General features: G+C 34.8%; 1 pseudogene; it reads right to left on the bottom strand.

The window, feature by feature from the left end:
- Positions 1 to 2,026: 2,026 nt before the first annotated feature.
- Positions 2,027 to 4,669, bottom strand: LOC139900736 (putative RING-H2 finger protein ATL21A; annotated as a pseudogene).
- Positions 4,670 to 12,768: the final 8,099 nt, after the last annotated feature.

Below are 12,768 nucleotides of genomic sequence, written 5' to 3'. Positions count from 1 at the left end.
TTATTACCTTGAATTATAGAGATAACCTACTGTAAATAACAAAGGTTTTTTGATCCTAGATGATTGCTTGGAATGGATTAATTGAAAGTAGACTTGCAAACTTGAAAGTGTTCTTGAAGTTTTCTTGAGTAGTTGTTTTGTATGTTGATCTTGGTTACCTAGATTGAGCTAGATTATAATGATGAAGAACACTTAGAACACTAAGAGAGTAATTGAGAGAGAGTAATTTGATGCATAAAAATGGAAATCAAAGTGTGTTTGTGTGCTTCCTCTTTCACGTGATATGGGATGGCATATAAGGTCACATTAGTTTGTAATTTTGTGAGATATTTCATGCTAAAAGTTAAATTATGGTTCTCACATGGTTAGGTGACTCACAAGGGCTGCTAAGAGCTGATCATTGAATTGTATATACCAATAGTAAATACATTTAGAAGCTGGGTATTGTACGAGTACGAATACTCGTGCATACGAGTAGAATTGTTGATGAAAATAAACGTGAATGTAATTGTAATATGTGTCTTGAAGTCTTTCAAAAGTGTATGAATACATCTTAAAACACTACATGTATATACATTTTAACTGAGTCGTTAAGTCATCGTTAGTCGTTACATGTAAGTGTTGTTTTAGAACCTTTAAGTTAACGATCTCATTTAATGTTGTTAACCCATTGTTTATTATATCTAATGAGATGTTAATTTATTACATTATCATGATATTATGATGTATGAACATATCTTAATATGATATATATACATTAAAATATCGTTACAACGGTAATCGTTACATATATGTCTCGTTTCGAAATCCTTAAGTTAGTAGTCTTGTTTTTACATATGTAGTTCATTGTTAACACACTTAATGATATATTTAATTATCATTTCATCATGTTAAATATAGTTTAACAATATCTTAATATGATACATATGTATTTAGTAAGACATTGTTATAACGATAATCGTTATATATATCGTTTCTAGTTTTTTAACTTAGTAGTCTCATTTTTATGTATATAACTCATTGTTAATATACCTAATGAGATACTTACTTATCATAATATCATGTTAACTATATATATATATATATATATATATATATATATATATATATATATATATATATATATATATATATATATATATATATATATATATATATATATCATCATATAGTTTTTACAAGTTTTTTACGTTCGTGAATCGTCGGTCAATTTGGGTGGTCAATTGTCTACATGAAACCTATTTCAATTAATCAAGTCTTAACAAGTTTGATTGCTTAACATGTTGGAAACATTTAATCATGCAAATATAGTTTTCACTTAATATATATAATCATGGAAAAGTTCGGGTCACTACAGGGAGTGTGTTACAAGTAAAGAGGTGCGGATAAAGTACGCGAAGTCACTTGACCAAGTTGCTGATATTTTCACAAAGCCCCTATAACACGAGACATTTCAGAGATTACGGAATATGCTCGGAGTGACGAAATCAAGTTTAAGGGGGGCTGTTGGAAACTAAACTTGATTTGGGCTATGTGTTTTAGATTTGAAGTTGCAAGTATTCAAGTATTTTGGATCAAGATTGTAGTTCATTTTGTAGAAACTTCTTGTAATATCTAGTAGTGAAAATGTATAGAAAAATCTTGTAAAATATCTAAAGATAATACTTAGAAAATATCTAGATAATGCTTAGGAAATATCTAGATATTAGTAGATGATGAAGAGTTCTAGACTACTCCATTGAGTAGTATAAATAGAGGGCTTCACCCCTCATTTGTAATCAAGCAAAGCAATAAGCAATAAAACAAAGTTTTCAAGATCAATCAAACTTCTAAATTATCAATCCTCTCTTCCCCAAATAATATACATAGCCTCCTATTTCCAACAAATTTAGTCGTCCCAAACATATTGACTTTATATTAGTCCTTCATGTTTTCTTCCAAACTGCTCAAATTGTCCCTGAATCTGATTATACTATGATTTATGCAACAAAGTATGTTGTTCACATTAAGAACAACAAATAAAATGCTATAATTCTGTCTGTTCTAAAACAGCAGCCGAATTCCTGCAAATCGGACAAGTCCCATTCATCTTAAGCCACTCATCAATGCAGTCCGCATGAAAGCAATGTAGACACTCGGGTATACACCTCACCGTTTCCTCGACGTTGTACTCTGATAAGCATATAGGACATGGTGTATCATTGTGTCCCGGGAGACGCTTACTTTCACCAAACATGACTTTTGTATAGGACTCGATGGTTGCTTGGTCTAGACCAACAATGCTTGATGGTTCACTCGGGTCTACTGGGGTTACACTGGTGATGGCTCTTCTCCGACTGCTATTCATAAGTCGGTCTCGTCGATCTCTATAATACAAGAAACATGCGATCGCAAGGGATCCTGTCGTGCAGTGGCGAATCCAGGATCGAAACTCAATGGGGTCCTAAATTATTTTCTGATAACGTACTCAAACGAAAAATTGAATGCGTCGGTTCAGTTCAGGTCGGGTCGGGTCGGATTGGACCGGGTCATTACAAACATCATTAAACAAAAGCATATGATTAATACAAAAATATCGTATATTCAATCTACTAAATACTAAATGCAACTTTTACTTTTGTCTATGCGGTTTCATACGATAAAATTCATCACAATTGCATCATTGCTAATACAATATAACACATCTTTCTCAATATATGAAATTAGTCAATCATTTATAAATAGATCTCCACCCACAATTTATGATCAACAAAGCATAATGGAATAAACTTATAAGTTTTACTTTCGATCTCTCGTTGCTGAAATAAATGATCTCGGGGTTGACGTGGACCTTTTAAAAAAACATACAGTAATAATTATCCACACAACACAATCTAAAAGAATAAGTTTTTATTTTTTATTTTTATTTTTTATTTTTTTTTTTTACGGCCAAAGAATAAGTTACATGTTAGAATTGAGAGTTGCAAAATTAAAACCCAAGATAGGACAATAAATCCTACCATATATATGAATATATGTGAATGACAGATTAAAATTGTAGTTCCAGTTTTGCCAAAAATTGAAGAACAAAATCGTAATTAGGTCTTGTCTTGTTGAGCAAAACCGTAAAAGGTGGTTTGTGTTACCATGTATGAGAAAACAAAAACAAAAAGAGTACATTTTTTCTGTATATATTTGCATAGTCCGTATTTATTAGTGGCTTATATTATAAAATTATAAGTGGGTTAATTTTTAAGTATCTTTTAGTGGCTTAGACTATAAAATTCTAAACTTAAAAATATACGAGGTCCTACAATTATATTTATTGGTGTCCTATAAAATTTTTAATAATCGTTTGTAAAACAAATTTTTTAACTAGCGGGGTCATGAGACCCCATTGAGGTATATGTAAACTCGCCAGTGCTGTCGTGGCTGGTATACCCATGGCAAAAACTAGGATTCTGAATGTGCTAGTTCCGCGAGTAGCACCTGAAATAATAATATTAAAGGGCTTTAATTTTAGTTGAGAAAAAAATAATCTCTTGTTTTCATAGTACCCGAATAAGATACGTTGTTAATTAGGTTTAGCCCCGAGACTTCTTGTAAATTTCACACTATATTTTTCTTAGTAAACAGGAAAACAAAGTTTTTTTTTTTTTTTTTTTTTTTTTTTTTATAACTACAAAATTTGAAAACTGTGATTTACAGTTTATTGCATATTCCATAAGAAGAAGAAAAAAAAGCATTGATTTTTTCAAAACCAATTTTTGAGAAAATAGAAATGATAGTTTTGTGTAACTAACCCCAAATGCAGCCTAGTGGTAGGGACAAAACAAAATAGTTTTCTGTAACTAATATTTTTTCAAATATATAATTTGAAAAATAGCAAATAAAAGTATTATGTTATGTCATAATACATTATATATCTTTAATGGGTTAATAGAATAATAACCATTTCAGAAAACCAAAAGAGTACATTTAGAGAGATGTCTTACTGTCAGAGAGAGATGTCTTAATGTCAGCATAATTATTGGAGAAACATGTTATTGTTTGTGAGGTGATAGACATAACCACATGACATACCATTTGCTTCACAATATTCACAGTCAGGTGTACCCCATGTTAGACTTCTATCCTCGTTGAGTTGCGACGTCAATCCATCATCATATGGTTGATTCATAGGCACATGCATTTAATCGCTGAGAGACCACACGACCGCTCTCGTTACTCATCATTGATGTCACAAAAGCCTTAGTATCAGTAGCAAGTATCAAAAAAGACGAATTACTAAGGCATTCAATAGGTTTATACATAGAGAAATTAGTATCATTTGGATAACTTAAAAGAGTGAAGTTTTGATAGTAAGAAGCTGAATAAGGAGTATATAAGAGGTTTAATTTTGAAAGCTTAGCTGGAAGACAATTCAAAGGGTCGTATATTTGCATGGCTTGATGAATGTAGTCGATGTTTTTGACGACAAACTCACCGGCACTCGGGAGGTTGATAAGTATTGTGTTTGGGAAAACGCAACGTAGATTGAATCCAGTAAAGCCACAATATCGATTAATCTGAAAGGGAAGCGTAATGCGTTTAAATTATTACCACAGTAAGAAGCTTGACAATCAGTTGTTGGTGCTGAAGAAAGAAAAGGAAGTAAGAGGGACAAACAGAAAAATTTGTAGGCATCCATATCCTGATCCTTGTTTTTTAGTGGTACGTAGTAGAAAGGTGTTTTTTATAATCAACTAGTCCGGATCCGGCCCGCGCGATGCGGCGGGGGCTTTCGACCTGTGCATTCATATTTTAACGTAGCGTTGTGTATTTATAGAGGGGAACACGGCCCATGTCTTAAGCGCCGTTTTAGATGTCATTATCTTAAGCGTTTTTTAAAAAGTATCCGTTTCGAACGTAGTTAGTTTCGTTTTGTTCATAAAAAAATTTCGAGTGTAACGGTGCTGTCGGAAAAATTTAACTCCCGGCGAACAGAAAGATACGGGCTGTCGTTGTGTTAAGCGATTTTTTAAATTTGTCCATTTCGCGTACAGTTAGTCCCGTTGGATTCGTGAGACTTTTTCGAGTTGAATGGTGGTCTCGAAAAAATTTAACTCGCACCGAGCGAGAAGATAGAGCCCGTTATAAATTCTGGGAAATTAATTTTTTTTTATTTTAATAAAATTATATGTTTACACTTTTAACACCTGATAAAGTGTAAACTTGAGAGGTTGTTGTGTAAATTGACCCGAATTTGAGGGATCAATTATAGTGTGAACGTGAACACGAAACTAGAATCAAAATGGATTGAAACTACACAGTTGCACATGAGGTTCAGTGTGGAAAGGGTTAATTAACGATGATACAAGTATCTTGAATGAACAATTTTGGAAAAACCAATGGTTTTTTTTATAATGCGAAAGTTTTATTTTGGGTATTTTTAATTGGACCAAAATTTTTTTGCATCGGACCACGTGAACTGATGTAGAGAAAACACTTCACGTGAAACACTTGTGGTGATTATACAATTATTAATTTGAGATTTTAATTTAATTAATTAATTAAAATTAATTTAATATTGTACGGAGTAATAGGTACAGTCAGAACCATGCCATAAACACTCTCTCCTTGATTTTTACTTTCTCTGTCTAATAAAACGCCGTTCAGCACCATTCCACCGCTGCTGCTATTTTCTGGCAGCAACAATCCACCGCCGTTCACCCTCCCCACCTTTTTCTGTCGCCGCCGCCTTGAATCCGGCGAACCCACCCAATTTCGGCCACCTCATCTACTACCTAACTCTGGCGCACCACCGTCTACCACGAAACTCGGCGCACCTCTATCACCACCTAACTCCTTTTTTAGATCTATTCCATTCTACCCAAAATCACGATAAACAACCTACATTACGAGATTCGTCTCGATTATCCGAACAAAACCTGAAAATTTCATCGATTTCCGATCACCAGAGAACCGCTACGCGCTTCCGGCGATTCTCGCCGGAAAAATCTGTATTGACGGAAAATTCTGTTTTAACCGGAAAATTTTGGAAGATATCACTCCGTGCATGAATATATTGAATACTCCGTATTTGTTTGTTTAAAAATACGGATTAGAAAATGGTAAAGGAAATGCTAAAGTCTACCTTGGTCCTTGTGATATACAGCAACTTTTATGTAAAACAAAAAAAAGTTGAAATGAGATTTGATGTAAAAATCAGACAGAATGGACATGTTGGTGATGTTTTCAAGTTTCACCTTGTTAATTTTTTTTGCGTTTACTATTTTAGGCCATTGTTTGGACCGAGGAGTCCAAATAGTAGGTTTTTCTCGGTTGATGTAAGCATGGCGATTTTTTGATTAATACAACTTTCTCTAAATTTTCTTATGATAATTTTTTGAGAATTATGTTGTTAGTACTTGTGGTTACACTGGAATAATGTGTTTAGTCTTTTATACATTTTCTGAATCTTTTGGTCCTTTGTTTCATAAATGTGATCCTGGTTAGGCATTTACACTAAAGTTAACTTTTCACTCTATTTTCGCTATTCTCTAATTATTCCTATAATAATAATAAAATAAATCACTATATCTCTCTTTTGATCATTTTCCATTTATAATTACAACTTCACATAAATAAATATTTCAAATTTTAAATAAATATACGAAATAAAATATTGTAACAGGTAAATATAAATAATATAAATAAAAATTATTATTATAAAAGTTAACATATTTCAATGTTTACAAATCATTTAAGGTACAAGTACATTGCAGTTTACCCTTAGGATTTTATTATTTGCCTTATTGTGTTTTCAATTTATATTAATTACTCCGTAATACTTAACTAAACACCTGCGAATTAGCTGGCTTATGTCATATAATCATATTAAAACCATCCTCAGTCATGATAACACGAATGTATATGCCAGTATGTTCCAAACAAATACCACCGAAGCTTGGCTTGAGTGGTATGAGGTGAGATTCAACTTGAGGTACTGTCAACCAGGTTCAATTCTCACTCCAAGCAGGGAGTTCCCAACAATTGATGGCACTGTCAACATTGTAGACGTTCTAAGGATCTTAGATCAAACGTTATTACTAGATTAGAGGCGGAAAACGCTAAACTAGAATGAATCGAATACTTGGTTCACCTTAGGATCAATCTAACCAACAATATGTTGATGTGATCGACACCTTGATGATTGTATTCGGTTGGGGTATGATCTGGGACGATAGTAACAGCGAATTATGACGGCAATAGGGTGTAGGGTGTGTAACCTAACAATGAAACCCGACTTCCCTATATATATACGATTACAGTGACCATCGGCCGGTGGTCTCTGACCTACGGCCGGTGGTATTCGTCCCTCGACCGATGGTCTCTACCATCGGTCGATTGTCTGAGCTGCCAACCAAACAGCTCTAAACCATTTCACATTATCAATTAATCAATATCAAACACAAACGTTAACGATAATGTTCATACACGACTGAAATGTAAACTACAATACGAATAGAACATATTACAATTATAGAACTCGGGATTATGCACCAACAAACTCCCCCTAAGACCTAGTTCTATATCAAAAGTCTTCAGTCGTCATCTAATTCATTCGTACGGATCAATCACCATGTTGTTCAAGTAACACAGCTTAGCTACTTTCACATATTGTTTAGCCTGCACCTTGTTCTCACGTCGATAAAGCATACGATTATAATATAACGTGAAAATGTCAGCCTCGGTACAGTTTCGCAGCCAAATCGGATCCAATACACGAATGTATTCAATATGATTCTCATTCACCTTATCCAACACTATCACAGCTTCTTCTGCACGGTCATCATAATACCACCATCTGAATCTCTGACTCCAGTTCTGAGGCAATTTCCTTAAAGGTACTTTCTTCATAGTCTTTGCCCGCTTATACTTCACAATGCGTTTAGATTCATCGGTTCTCTGATTGACCCTATAACTAATCCTCGGAAACTGTGGTCTAAAACCTTCCCAATCCTTTGATTTGAACGCAATTCGAATCTTCTTTACCAACAGTGAAGATCGATCATTCATTCCACAATACAACATTTTCAATCTAGCAATCTGGATCAACTCAAAATACGGTAGCGACTTGAATTCGTGACCATGTTTAAAGTAATCAACACCAAACTCTCTTTTAACTGCAAACATGTTGAATTCTTCAATGTATGCCCATGCCAGAATCCTTCCTTTTGCATTCTTTCTCAAGTTTATCATCTTCAAATACTTCGGCTCAATCGTTGGTTTCTCACAATATTTTATAATTCTCAAAATATTCTTTCCTTACTGTATTTGACTGGCAAGAAACCTTCAGGCAAAACTTCAGATTGTTCTTTCTCTTTACACTTACGATCCAAAAGCTCATCATTAGTTTTAAACAATTCTTCAAAACCAGGAAGATCTTCATTCTGATCATTCTGATATGTAGGAAAATCTTCATGTGTCACATCCTCAACTAAACCATCAACATCTCTATCACTTATATCCTCAGTAATCTCTGGACCAAAAGATTCATCCTCGGATGGAGAATCGTCGGACTGTGCGTCAGCTGCTTTAGCTTCCTCTTGTTCTAGACGCACCAGTTCATCCAGCTCTTCTCTGGTGAGGTTGTGAGGGATCTCTCCCTCTTCTAGTTCATCATAAATAACAAAATGCTTGAGCTCATCCTGTTTATAAAAGAAATCACTAAAACTATAATCAATTTTAAGAGGAATTACTGACAGTGCAGTAGCATGTGAAGAACCAGGAGCCTCCATCATTCGGTTATCAATCTCATCCTCGGTCATCTCGATAAGCTCAAACTTCTCATCCCAAGCATTCAATCTTTTAATAGCTGATGCAGCCAACTCCTTAGCCTCAGCTACTTCTCTTTTCGCATTAGTCAGTAGCAATGACTGATCACTCACCTTTTTCTGTAACAAGTCAACCTGCATGGTCAACCGTTCAACATCTTCGGACTTGACCCGGTTATCTTCTTGAAGCTTCTCATACTTCTCGTCCATTTACTTTCTCATCCTCAAATTATCAGCCATAGCTTGCACATATAAATCATTTATCGTGCGAAGAGCTGATGATCCAACACCTCCCTCAGTTCCAGCATGAGACGGAACTTCCGGAGTAGGAGTAGAAACAGTCTCTTGGGAGACTTGTTGAACCACATGTGGTGATTGTTGTGTTGATGGACGTTGCTGTTGTGATGGTTGTTGTCCTTGAGTCTGCGGTGGCGGTGTCACTGGTTGAGTTCCAGCGAATGATCCACCAGCATCTTTATAAACCAGTTTGAACCTCCTTTTCAATTTAAGCTTTGTTGAAACCTGAGAACTCTCATCTGCAACCATTCTCCTTTTTGAACCCCTAAAAGCATCATCAATACCAACATCATGATGAACATCTCCTGTCTCATCAACTAACGCACCCGTACCAGATCCACCAGCAGTCTGAGTATTTATCAGTTGATCCACTTCCTCATCGCTATTTACCAATTCAAAATCAGGCTCTCTATCAGATACACTTGTCTCATTTCTCCATTTCTTCCATGGAGGACACTGATAGTTTTCTCTTGCAAGATGACACACAAGCTTGCCATCATTAGCACTCCTCTTTTGGTTCAATTTATTGAAGGTAAGATCTGTCATATGCTTTAGTTCAATGATATCCTTCTTCAATCTAGGCAAATCAACAGTTTGGCGGTTAATCATAATTTGCAAGAATCTCGGATAAATCAGAAACAACTTGTTGGTCACATTCTCTACCAGCAAATCAAAGATAACTCCTGAGAAGTTGAAGTCAGCCTTCAATACTAGGGCGGAAAACATCCCTTGATATATCTCACTCAACTCATCAAATCCACCTTGTAATGGACTTAAACACCTCAGCACAACAAGCGACAAATATCTATACGGTGGAGTGAATCCACTTCTTTTAATCGTAGCTCTCATAATATCACCAGTATATTTGCACCTTAACACACATCCAGTAATCTTTGTCTTTGACAACTTCTTCGGCATGTTCTCATCATCCTCAAACAAGAATGTGTTTCGAATCGTATCTTCAGATATCTTTATCTCCTGACCACAAACAGTACTTACAATAACCTTCCTGTCATCTACAGTCTCAATCCGTGCATGTTCCCAGAACTCTCTCTGATGTGAGTAATATGCTGTACACGGCATAGAGATAGCTGCAAACACTCTTGAACGTTTTAGAAACTCGATCACACCCTTGTATTTACCAGCATTAGGGCCTTTCTCATTTAAACACGCAGTGAGATTGGAACCACTGTTAGCTTTCAACCCTGGAAGATCAACAGATAATGGACCTCCCGAAGATTCAGTATCGAATCCGTGTGCAACATTCTCCTGATCAGCTTGAACACCTGACATTATGAAAATAACTGCAAACACAACTCAAATAAGCATTGTATAGTCATGACCTATCAGATAACACAGTGTAATCATCACAGAATATATTACATTACTTATCCTGGTAGATCAGGCTCATGATTACATTATTACATATCCGAAATAAAATTATTACAGACTTAGAGTAATGTATCAATGCTAACAGGCTAGCATCATCAAATTACAAACCAAACTGAAAATACATTAAGACAAGATCACACACATAAACAGAGATTCAGAATCACTTATCCCACAATGGGATTCTCTGGCACCAGCCTCGTGACATACTGCACCACTCCAAGTTTCTCAAACAACATATGCAATAAGGCCGCATAAGGAAATGGTTCTTCCATCTCAAGAAAATATTTCATCATATGAATGAGATAGTGACCCATATTCACTTGAATACCCTCTAGTAGGCAATACAAAAGCAGAGCTTCAGTACCAGACAATAGATTATCTTCTTCTCTCCTAAAGGTCACATTACTTTTGATTATTCTCAAGTGTAACTCATGTTGATGTGACACATCATCATCACTAATCTCAACCCTACAAGCATTAACTACTCTCCCAGGCTTGCATATCCTTGCAATTATGTCAGACAGTTTGAATTTATTGGGAATCTTTCTTAGATCTTTGCTAGGATACAGTATTTTAACACCAGTGTGAGGAACATTCAACAGGTTTGAGAATTCCTCCATGGTCCACTTATACTGTTGGTCAAATAGGCCTGAGTGTACAAATCTCTTCTTACTATCTTCTAAGGCCACATTGGCATAAAACTCCCTCACCAATTGAAGACAAAAGTAATCCCCAATGTCTAGGAAAGCCTGACACCCAATTTGTTCCCTAGGAGCATAGGTCTGTCGAGTCGCGATGACTGATGTTATGCGAGGTGTATACGAAATAGTTATATTTTTATTACGAAATACTATTAAATACGATACAATTTTACACAAGTTATTTATTTATTTATTGAATGGATATACCTAAACCTTGCTACAACACTTATAGGCAGTGTACCTAATCGTATAGTAGTGTAGTTTTTAGTAAGTTCGGTTCGTTCTACAGGGAGCTAGCTGAGTCTAACGCTATATTTATTTTAAACTATATTTATATAAAAATATATATAAGTAATATTATTATTATTATAAAAGGGGATTTTTACCGTTTAGTGACCGGTTTGTTAATTTTATGTCTTAAGTCACAATTAAAACCTAATGTAAAATATTAAATATAAACATAACTTAATTTAAAGCGTAAAGTAAATGACGATAAATAAAAGTGCGATAAATAAAAGTGCAATAATTTAAAGTACGATAAATAAAATGACGATAAATAAAATGACGGTAAATAAAAGTACGATGAGATATAAATTAAAGAAATTATGCTTATTTAAACTTCCGTAATTATGATGTTCGACGTGTTGATTTTAATTTATTACCATGGGTTAATTGTCCTTTGTCCTGGATTATTCGATATGTCCATCTGGTTTTTGTTCATAACAGTCCATTAGTCATAAATATAAAGTGCGAGTGTCCTCGTCAAATTACCCTTATACCCGAAGTCAAATATTCCAACTAATTGAGATTTAAACTGTAACAAGGTCTTAATTCTTTGTTAATGATCACACCAGGATATCGACTGCGTGTAACCCAAGGTTTTAATACGTTGTTAACAATTACACCAAGTGTCCTTGTATGTAATCCACCCCTGTTTTAATGAGTCCATTGATTATTAATCCATTCCCGTGTCCGGTTAAATGAACGATTATTAGTATTTATAAATATCCCGCCCATCGTGTCCGATCGAGTGTATGTGGTTATTTATAATTACCTCAAATTGTAAATCTCTATATTAAATTAACGAACTATCATTCAGTTAAACAAATATAAAGCCCATTAATAGCCCATAGTCCAATTTCCACAAGTGTCGGTCTTTTGTCCAAACCCCAATTATGGTCCAAAGCCCAATAACCCCGTCTTAATATTTAGTCCAACATCACGATTACTTTGGATTAAATAATCATAATAATAATTTAGCTACGAGACATTAATTTAAAAAGGTTGAACATAACTTACAATGAGTATTAATCGCGTAGTGTTACACGGACAAAATTTCGACTTACAAACTTAAAACATTCGCCACTATAGCCTTATTATTATTAAACTTTAAAGTAAAATTATAATTATAATTATATATATATATATATTACGTAGATAGAAAGAAGGAAAAGGAATGATAAAATCGATCAGAATGCGCGGCCTTTTATAGGCCCACTTTGAACTGTACAGCTCCGCGAGTGCAGAGGTTTTGTGCTTCATAGCTCCGCGAGTGCGGAGCTTTGGATTCCAGCTCACCA

This window comes from Rutidosis leptorrhynchoides, chromosome 3 (assembly GCF_046630445.1).
Source record: "Rutidosis leptorrhynchoides isolate AG116_Rl617_1_P2 chromosome 3, CSIRO_AGI_Rlap_v1, whole genome shotgun sequence".
NCBI lineage: Eukaryota > Viridiplantae > Streptophyta > Magnoliopsida > Asterales > Asteraceae > Rutidosis > Rutidosis leptorrhynchoides.
This window is presented reverse-complemented; position numbering and strand designations above follow the sequence as displayed.